This window comes from Chiloscyllium plagiosum, unplaced genomic scaffold (assembly GCF_037043375.1).
Source record: "Chiloscyllium plagiosum isolate Xiang-an unplaced genomic scaffold, Cpla_swu_hap1 HiC_scaffold_45, whole genome shotgun sequence".
Lineage (NCBI taxonomy): Eukaryota > Metazoa > Chordata > Chondrichthyes > Orectolobiformes > Hemiscylliidae > Chiloscyllium > Chiloscyllium plagiosum.
Window position 1 is genome coordinate 44795283 of NW_028270183.1, and position 9220 is coordinate 44804502.

At 44.7% G+C, this 9220-nt stretch overlaps 1 non-coding gene across 1 annotated transcript; it reads right to left on the reverse strand.

Moving 5' to 3' along the window:
• Positions 1-3147: 3147 nt before the first annotated feature.
• trnai-aau (transfer RNA isoleucine (anticodon AAU)) lies at positions 3148-3221 on the reverse strand. The gene has a single exon. It is a non-coding gene; the product is annotated as a tRNA-Ile (tRNA).
• Between the last annotated feature and the right edge of the window lie 5999 nt (positions 3222-9220).

Sequence of the window (9220 nt, forward strand, 5' to 3'; positions counted from 1 at the left end):
TCCCCCACATATTTTGTCACATAGCACTGGCTACAGCCTGCGTCATTCACGGCTCCTAATCTCCCTTAGATCTCTCCATGCACTCTCCTTATCACCTTTGCATCTGGAGCCCTGACTCACCATCTCTCAGCCTGGTGTAAACAGCTCCCTAATTCTCCCCCTTTTTTATCTTTAACAAAGGATCAGTTCGACTCGAAACGTCAGCTCTTTTCTCTCCTTGCAGATGGTGCCAGACGTGCTGAGACTTTCCAGCATTTTCTCTTTTGGTTTCAGATTCCAGCATCCGCAGTAATTTTATTTTATTAATGGCTCTATGATATTGCTGGTGTCATGATAACTCCAGCTTCTATGCATGAGAGGTGAGCAAGCGAATGAATTCCTTTTGGAAGTCGCGTGACAAGTATTAACAGAGATCAAGGAAAATAACATGAACGAATCTTTGATTTGAATTGAAGCCTGAACTCTGGTTCTGCTCCGAGACTGTGCCAGGTCTGCTTAATACTGCATATATTTCATGATTTGCATTTGTTTGTGAAAACAATTGAGACTGATTGATTTGCTGCAGACAACATCCAGCAGTCATCATGGGTACGGCGATCAAGTCGTGCGTCTAGCCCTGTCAAATGTTTTATTGCGCAGGTGAGGCTTCCTGTTTCGTGGTTTGGTGGAGCACGTTGTTTGGAAAAATAGCAACGCAGCTGAGATCCGGCATGGGACCAGCGGGTTGATGTTCCATGACAGCGATGGTCGCCTTTCGAATGAGCACACATCTCAACCGACCATGTGACAAGTTCTTGCAGACGGTGAAAGTAAAAGCCACGGCGAACACTGACACAGCCCTGCTAACGACGGAAGCGCCTCTCGTGGTCAGTGCGGGGATTCAACCCACGACCTTGGCGTTATTAGCACCACGCTCTAACCAGCTGAGCTAACCGAAAAACACAGCACAGGCAGCGAAAGTAAATGCCTATATTGCCGGTGCTCACAACCACGGCGGCTGTTCATTTTCTGCTTCATGTCGATCGCACGATAGTCTGAAGTATTTCCTTTCGTTGCAAAGCTTTTCAACGAAAAAAAAGCATTTACTTTTCCGAACGCGCATACTCGACTTAACCATTTGCTCTGATATTCAAAATGAAGCACAATGTCCGGACGCGTGCAATTTCAATCGCAATGCCACCAGCTCAGCTGCAGCTTGTCATGTTGAAAAATATCGTCTGTCGAAACGTCCCTTCAACGATCGCTCACTGTTCTTCTGGATACTCACAGACTTTTGGAGTCAGCGTTATGTGCTGCTGATAAACTGCTACGAACCTTATGCCAAATGCATTTGAATTGAAATCTAACAGTGGGATTTTTTCTGCTCCCGAACGACGCAGTTGCTTTGGTGTCAGCAACAGCTCAGACGCCAATTGCACGTTTTGCTCAATCACTCATGTTGCTAATTCAATCTTCGTTTGACAGCATATTTAGAAAGTTATCACGCCTTCCTGCAGCGGTCGTCAGTGACAGATCAGATGCTAAGATGATTGCTTCAGACAGCATGCTACATCCTCCATTTGAAAATGGAAAAGGTGCAAACGGTTGCAGGCTGAACACACACTCACTATATTGCCTGGCGTGTCAGAGGCTGGGAGCGGAGCTTATGGAGGCTTTTCAATCATGAGGGGCATGAATCGGGTAAATAGACAAGTTTCTTTCGCTCAGGTGTGGCAGTGCAGAACTAGAGGGTATAAATCAGGTGTGGGAGTACGAGAATTGGAAAGGCAGTGATGGGCAATGGCTGCGCGCAGAGGGTGGTGCGTTTCTGGAACAAGTTGCCAGACGAGCTGGTGATGGATGGTAAAATTCCAATACTTTTAAGGAATCTGGACGTGTATTTGAATAGGCAGGGTTTAGAGAGACATGGGTCAAATGCATGCAATCGCGGCTGGATCAATTGAAGATATCTGTTCGGAATGGACGAGTTCGACCGAAGACTGTGTTTTCAGTGCTGTCCATATCTAATGAGCTCTATGATAGTGCAGGTGAAATGATAAAAAAGATAAATAAAATCAATGAAGTAAAATTGTCTCAAGTTGTTGAATTCAAACAACTTCAGGTAATTTTATTTCAATTATTTTATTTATCTTTTTTATTTGTGTTTTTTTCATTGTTCTGTAACTCTTATTTCTTGATTGTCTCTCTTTCTCTCGCTCCCCACTCTCTCAATATCTTTTTCCTTTCCTCTTCCCACTTTGCTACCCTTCTCCCCTGTTTTCCATTTTGTCTCTGCTTCACCCATCCCCCACATATTTTGTCACATAGCACTGGCTACAGCCTGCGTCATTCACGGCTCCTAATCTCCCTTAGATCTCTCCATGCACTCTCCTTATCACCTTTGCATCTGGAGCCCTGACTCACCATCTCTCAGCCTGGTGTAAACAGCTCCCTAATTCTCCCCCTTTTTTATCTTTAACAAAGGATCAGTTCGACTCGAAACGTCAGCTCTTTTCTCTCCTTGCAGATGGTGCCAGACGTGCTGAGACTTTCCAGCATTTTCTCTTTTGGTTTCAGATTCCAGCATCCGCAGTAATTTTATTTTATTAATGGCTCTATGATATTGCTGGTGTCATGATAACTCCAGCTTCTATGCATGAGAGGTGAGCAAGCGAATGAATTCCTTTTGGAAGTCGCGTGACAAGTATTAACAGAGATCAAGGAAAATAACATGAACGAATCTTTGATTTGAATTGAAGCCTGAACTCTGGTTCTGCTCCGAGACTGTGCCAGGTCTGCTTAATACTGCATATATTTCATGATTTGCATTTGTTTGTGAAAACAATTGAGACTGATTGATTTGCTGCAGACAACATCCAGCAGTCATCATGGGTACGGCGATCAAGTCGTGCGTCTAGCCCTGTCAAATGTTTTATTGCGCAGGTGAGGCTTCCTGTTTCGTGGTTTGGTGGAGCACGTTGTTTGGAAAAATAGCAACGCAGCTGAGATCCGGCATGGGACCAGCGGGTTGATGTTCCATGACAGCGATGGTCGCCTTTCGAATGAGCACACATCTCAACCGACCATGTGACAAGTTCTTGCAGACGGTGAAAGTAAAAGCCACGGCGAACACTGACACAGCCCTGCTAACGACGGAAGCGCCTCTCGTGGTCAGTGCGGGGATTGAACCCACGACCTTGGCGTTATTAGCACCACGCTCTAACCAGCTGAGCTAACCGACCAACACAGCACTGGCAGCGAAAGTAAATGCCTATATTGCCGGTGCTCACAACCACGGCGGCTGTTCATTTTCTGCTTCATGTCGATCGCACGATAGTCTGAAGTATTTCCTTTCGTTGCAAAGCTTTTCAACGAAAAAAAAGCATTTACTTTTCCGAACGCGCATACTCGACTTAACCATTTGCTCTGATATTCAAAATGAAGCACAATGTCCGGACGCGTGCAATTTCAATCGCAATGCCACCAGCTCAGCTGCAGCTTGTCATGTTGAAAAATATCGTCTGTCGAAACGTCCCTTCAACGATCGCTCACTGTTCTTCTGGATACTCACAGACTTTTGGAGTCAGCGTTATGTGCTGCTGATAAACTGCTACGAACCTTATGCCAAATGCATTTGAATTGAAATCTAACAGTGGGATTTTTTCTGCTCCCGAACGACGCAGTTGCTTTGGTGTCAGCAACAGCTCAGACGCCAATTGCACGTTTTGCTCAATCACTCATGTTGCTAATTCAATCTTCGTTTGACAGCATATTTAGAAAGTTATCACGCCTTCCTGCAGCGGTCGTCAGTGACAGATCAGATGCTAAGATGATTGCTTCTGACAGCATGCTACATCCTCCATTTGAAAATGGAAAAGGTGCAAACGGTTGCAGGCTGAACACACACTCACTATATTGCCTGGCGTGTCAGAGGCTGGGAGCGGAGCTTATGGAGGCTTTTCAATCATGAGGGGCATGAATCGGGTAAATAGACAAGTTTCTTTCGCTCAGGTGTGGCAGTGCAGAACTAGAGGGTATAAATCAGGTGTGGGAGTACGAGAATTGGAAAGGCAGTGATGGGCAATGGCTGCGCGCAGAGGGTGGTGCGTTTCTGGAACAAGTTGCCAGACGAGCTGGTGATGGATGGTAAAATTCCAATACTTTTAAGGAATCTGGACGTGTATTTGAATAGGCAGGGTTTAGAGAGACATGGGTCAAATGCATGCAATCGCGGCTGGATCAATTGAAGATATCTGTTCGGAATGGACGAGTTCGACCGAAGACTGTGTTTTCAGTGCTGTCCATATCTAATGAGCTCTATGATAGTGCAGGTGAAATGATAAAAAAGATAAATAAAATCAATGAAGTAAAATTGTCTCAAGTTGTTGAATTCAAACAACTTCAGGTAATTTTATTTCAATTATTTTATTTATCTTTTTTATTTGTGTTTTTTTCATTGTTCTGTAACTCTTATTTCTTGATTGTCTCTCTTTCTCTCGCTCCCCACTCTCTCAATATCTTTTTCCTTTCCTCTTCCCACTTTGCTACCCTTCTCCCCTGTTTTCCATTTTGTCTCTGCTTCACCCATCCCCCACATATTTTGTCACATAGCACTGGCTACAGCCTGCGTCATTCACGGCTCCTAATCTCCCTTAGATCTCTCCATGCACTCTCCTTATCACCTTTGCATCTGGAGCCCTGACTCACCATCTCTCAGCCTGGTGTAAACAGCTCCCTAATTCTCCCCCTTTTTTATCTTTAACAAAGGATCAGTTCGACTCGAAACGTCAGCTCTTTTCTCTCCTTGCAGATGGTGCCAGACGTGCTGAGACTTTCCAGCATTTTCTCTTTTGGTTTCAGATTCCAGCATCCGCAGTAATTTTATTTTATTAATGGCTCTATGATATTGCTGGTGTCATGATAACTCCAGCTTCTATGCATGAGAGGTGAGCAAGCGAATGAATTCCTTTTGGAAGTCGCGTGACAAGTATTAACAGAGATCAAGGAAAATAACATGAACGAATCTTTGATTTGAATTGAAGCCTGAACTCTGGTTCTGCTCCGAGACTGTGCCAGGTCTGCTTAATACTGCATATATTTCATGATTTGCATTTGTTTGTGAAAACAATTGAGACTGATTGATTTGCTGCAGACAACATCCAGCAGTCATCATGGGTACGGCGATCAAGTCGTGCGTCTAGCCCTGTCAAATGTTTTATTGCGCAGGTGAGGCTTCCTGTTTCGTGGTTTGGTGGAGCACGTTGTTTGGAAAAATAGCAACGCAGCTGAGATCCGGCATGGGACCAGCGGGTTGATGTTCCATGACAGCGATGGTCGCCTTTCGAATGAGCACACATCTCAACCGACCATGTGACAAGTTCTTGCAGACGGTGAAAGTAAAAGCCACGGCGAACACTGACACAGCCCTGCTAACGACGGAAGCGCCTCTCGTGGTCAGTGCGGGGATTCAACCCACGACCTTGGCGTTATTAGCACCACGCTCTAACCAGCTGAGCTAACCGAAAAACACAGCACAGGCAGCGAAAGTAAATGCCTATATTGCCGGTGCTCACAACCACGGCGGCTGTTCATTTTCTGCTTCATGTCGATCGCACGATAGTCTGAAGTATTTCCTTTCGTTGCAAAGCTTTTCAACGAAAAAAAAGCATTTACTTTTCCGAACGCGCATACTCGACTTAACCATTTGCTCTGATATTCAAAATGAAGCACAATGTCCGGACGCGTGCAATTTCAATCGCAATGCCACCAGCTCAGCTGCAGCTTGTCATGTTGAAAAATATCGTCTGTCGAAACGTCCCTTCAACGATCGCTCACTGTTCTTCTGGATACTCACAGACTTTTGGAGTCAGCGTTATGTGCTGCTGATAAACTGCTACGAACCTTATGCCAAATGCATTTGAATTGAAATCTAACAGTGGGATTTTTTCTGCTCCCGAACGACGCAGTTGCTTTGGTGTCAGCAACAGCTCAGACGCCAATTGCACGTTTTGCTCAATCACTCATGTTGCTAATTCAATCTTCGTTTGACAGCATATTTAGAAAGTTATCACGCCTTCCTGCAGCGGTCGTCAGTGACAGATCAGATGCTAAGATGATTGCTTCAGACAGCATGCTACATCCTCCATTTGAAAATGGAAAAGGTGCAAACGGTTGCAGGCTGAACACACACTCACTATATTGCCTGGCGTGTCAGAGGCTGGGAGCGGAGCTTATGGAGGCTTTTCAATCATGAGGGGCATGAATCGGGTAAATAGACAAGTTTCTTTCGCTCAGGTGTGGCAGTGCAGAACTAGAGGGTATAAATCAGGTGTGGGAGTACGAGAATTGGAAAGGCAGTGATGGGCAATGGCTGCGCGCAGAGGGTGGTGCGTTTCTGGAACAAGTTGCCAGACGAGCTGGTGATGGATGGTAAAATTCCAATACTTTTAAGGAATCTGGACGTGTATTTGAATAGGCAGGGTTTAGAGAGACATGGGTCAAATGCATGCAATCGCGGCTGGATCAATTGAAGATATCTGTTCGGAATGGACGAGTTCGACCGAAGACTGTGTTTTCAGTGCTGTCCATATCTAATGAGCTCTATGATAGTGCAGGTGAAATGATAAAAAAGATAAATAAAATCAATGAAGTAAAATTGTCTCAAGTTGTTGAATTCAAACAACTTCAGGTAATTTTATTTCAATTATTTTATTTATCTTTTTTATTTGTGTTTTTTTCATTGTTCTGTAACTCTTATTTCTTGATTGTCTCTCTTTCTCTCGCTCCCCACTCTCTCAATATCTTTTTCCTTTCCTCTTCCCACTTTGCTACCCTTCTCCCCTGTTTTCCATTTTGTCTCTGCTTCACCCATCCCCCACATATTTTGTCACATAGCACTGGCTACAGCCTGCGTCATTCACGGCTCCTAATCTCCCTTAGATCTCTCCATGCACTCTCCTTATCACCTTTGCATCTGGAGCCCTGACTCACCATCTCTCAGCCTGGTGTAAACAGCTCCCTAATTCTCCCCCTTTTTTATCTTTAACAAAGGATCAGTTCGACTCGAAACGTCAGCTCTTTTCTCTCCTTGCAGATGGTGCCAGACGTGCTGAGACTTTCCAGCATTTTCTCTTTTGGTTTCAGATTCCAGCATCCGCAGTAATTTTATTTTATTAATGGCTCTATGATATTGCTGGTGTCATGATAACTCCAGCTTCTATGCATGAGAGGTGAGCAAGCGAATGAATTCCTTTTGGAAGTCGCGTGACAAGTATTAACAGAGATCAAGGAAAATAACATGAACGAATCTTTGATTTGAATTGAAGCCTGAACTCTGGTTCTGCTCCGAGACTGTGCCAGGTCTGCTTAATACTGCATATATTTCATGATTTGCATTTGTTTGTGAAAACAATTGAGACTGATTGATTTGCTGCAGACAACATCCAGCAGTCATCATGGGTACGGCGATCAAGTCGTGCGTCTAGCCCTGTCAAATGTTTTATTGCGCAGGTGAGGCTTCCTGTTTCGTGGTTTGGTGGAGCACGTTGTTTGGAAAAATAGCAACGCAGCTGAGATCCGGCATGGGACCAGCGGGTTGATGTTCCATGACAGCGATGGTCGCCTTTCGAATGAGCACACATCTCAACCGACCATGTGACAAGTTCTTGCAGACGGTGAAAGTAAAAGCCACGGCGAACACTGACACAGCCCTGCTAACGACGGAAGCGCCTCTCGCGGTCAGTGAACCCACGACCTTGGCGTTATTAGCACCACGCTCTAACCAGCTGAGCTAACCGACCAACACAGCACAAGTAGCGAAAGTAAATGCCTATATTGCCGGTGCTCACAACCACGGCGGCTGTTCATTTTCTGCTTCATGTCGATCGCACGATAGTCTGAAGTATTTCCTTTCGTTGCAAAGCTTTTCAACGAAAAAAAAGCATTTACTTTTCCGAACGCGCATACTCGACTTAACCATTTGCTCTGATATTCAAAATGAAGCACAATGTCCGGACGCGTGCAATTTCAATCGCAATGCCACCAGCTCAGCTGCAGCTTGTCATGTTGAAAAATATCGTCTGTCGAAACGTCCCTTCAACGATCGCTCACTGTTCTTCTGGATACTCACAGACTTTTGGAGTCAGCGTTATGTGCTGCTGATAAACTGCTACGAACCTTATGCCAAATGCATTTGAATTGAAATCTAACAGTGGGATTTTTTCTGTTCCCGAACGACGCAGTTGCTTTGGTGTCAGCAACAGCTCAGACGCCAATTGCACGTTTTGCTCAATCACTCATGTTGCTAATTCAATCTTCGTTTGACAGCATATTTAGAAAGTTATCACGCCTTCCTGCAGCGGTCGTCAGTGACAGATCAGATGCTAAGATGATTGCTTCAGACAGCATGCTACATCCTCCATTTGAAAATGGAAAAGGTGCAAACGGTTGCAGGCTGAACAGACACTCACTATATTGCCTGGCGTGTCAGAGGCTGGGAGCGGAGCTTATGGAGGCTTTTCAATCATGAGGGGCATGAATCGGGTAAATAGACAAGTTTCTTTCGCTCAGGTGTGGCAGTGCAGAACTAGAGGGTATAAATCAGGTGTGGGAGTCCGAGAATTGGAAAGGCAGTGATGGGCAATGGCTGCGCGCAGAGGGTGGTGCGTTTCTGGAACAAGTTGCCAGACGAGCTGGTGATGGATGGTAAAATTCCAATACTTTTAAGGAATCTGGACGTGTATTTGAATAGGCAGGGTTTAGAGAGACATGGGTCAAATGCATGCAATCGCGGCTGGATCAATTGAAGATATCTGTTCGGAATGGACGAGTTCGACCGAAGACTGTGTTTTCAGTGCTGTCCATATCTAATGAGCTCTATGATAGTGCAGGTGAAATGATAAAAAAGATAAATAAAATCAATGAAGTAAAATTGTCTCAAGTTGTTGAATTCAAACAACTTCAGGTAATTTTATTTCAATTATTTTATTTATCTTTTTTATTTGTGTTTTTTTCATTGTTCTGTAACTCTTATTTCTTGATTGTCTCTCTTTCTCTCGCTCCCCACTCTCTCAATATCTTTTTCCTTTCCTCTTCCCACTTTGCTACCCTTCTCCCCTGTTTTCCATTTTGTCTCTGCTTCACCCATCCCCCACATATTTTGTCACATAGCACTGGCTACAGCCTGCGTCATTCACGGCTCCTAATCTCCCTTAGATCTCTCCATGCACTCTCCTTATCACCT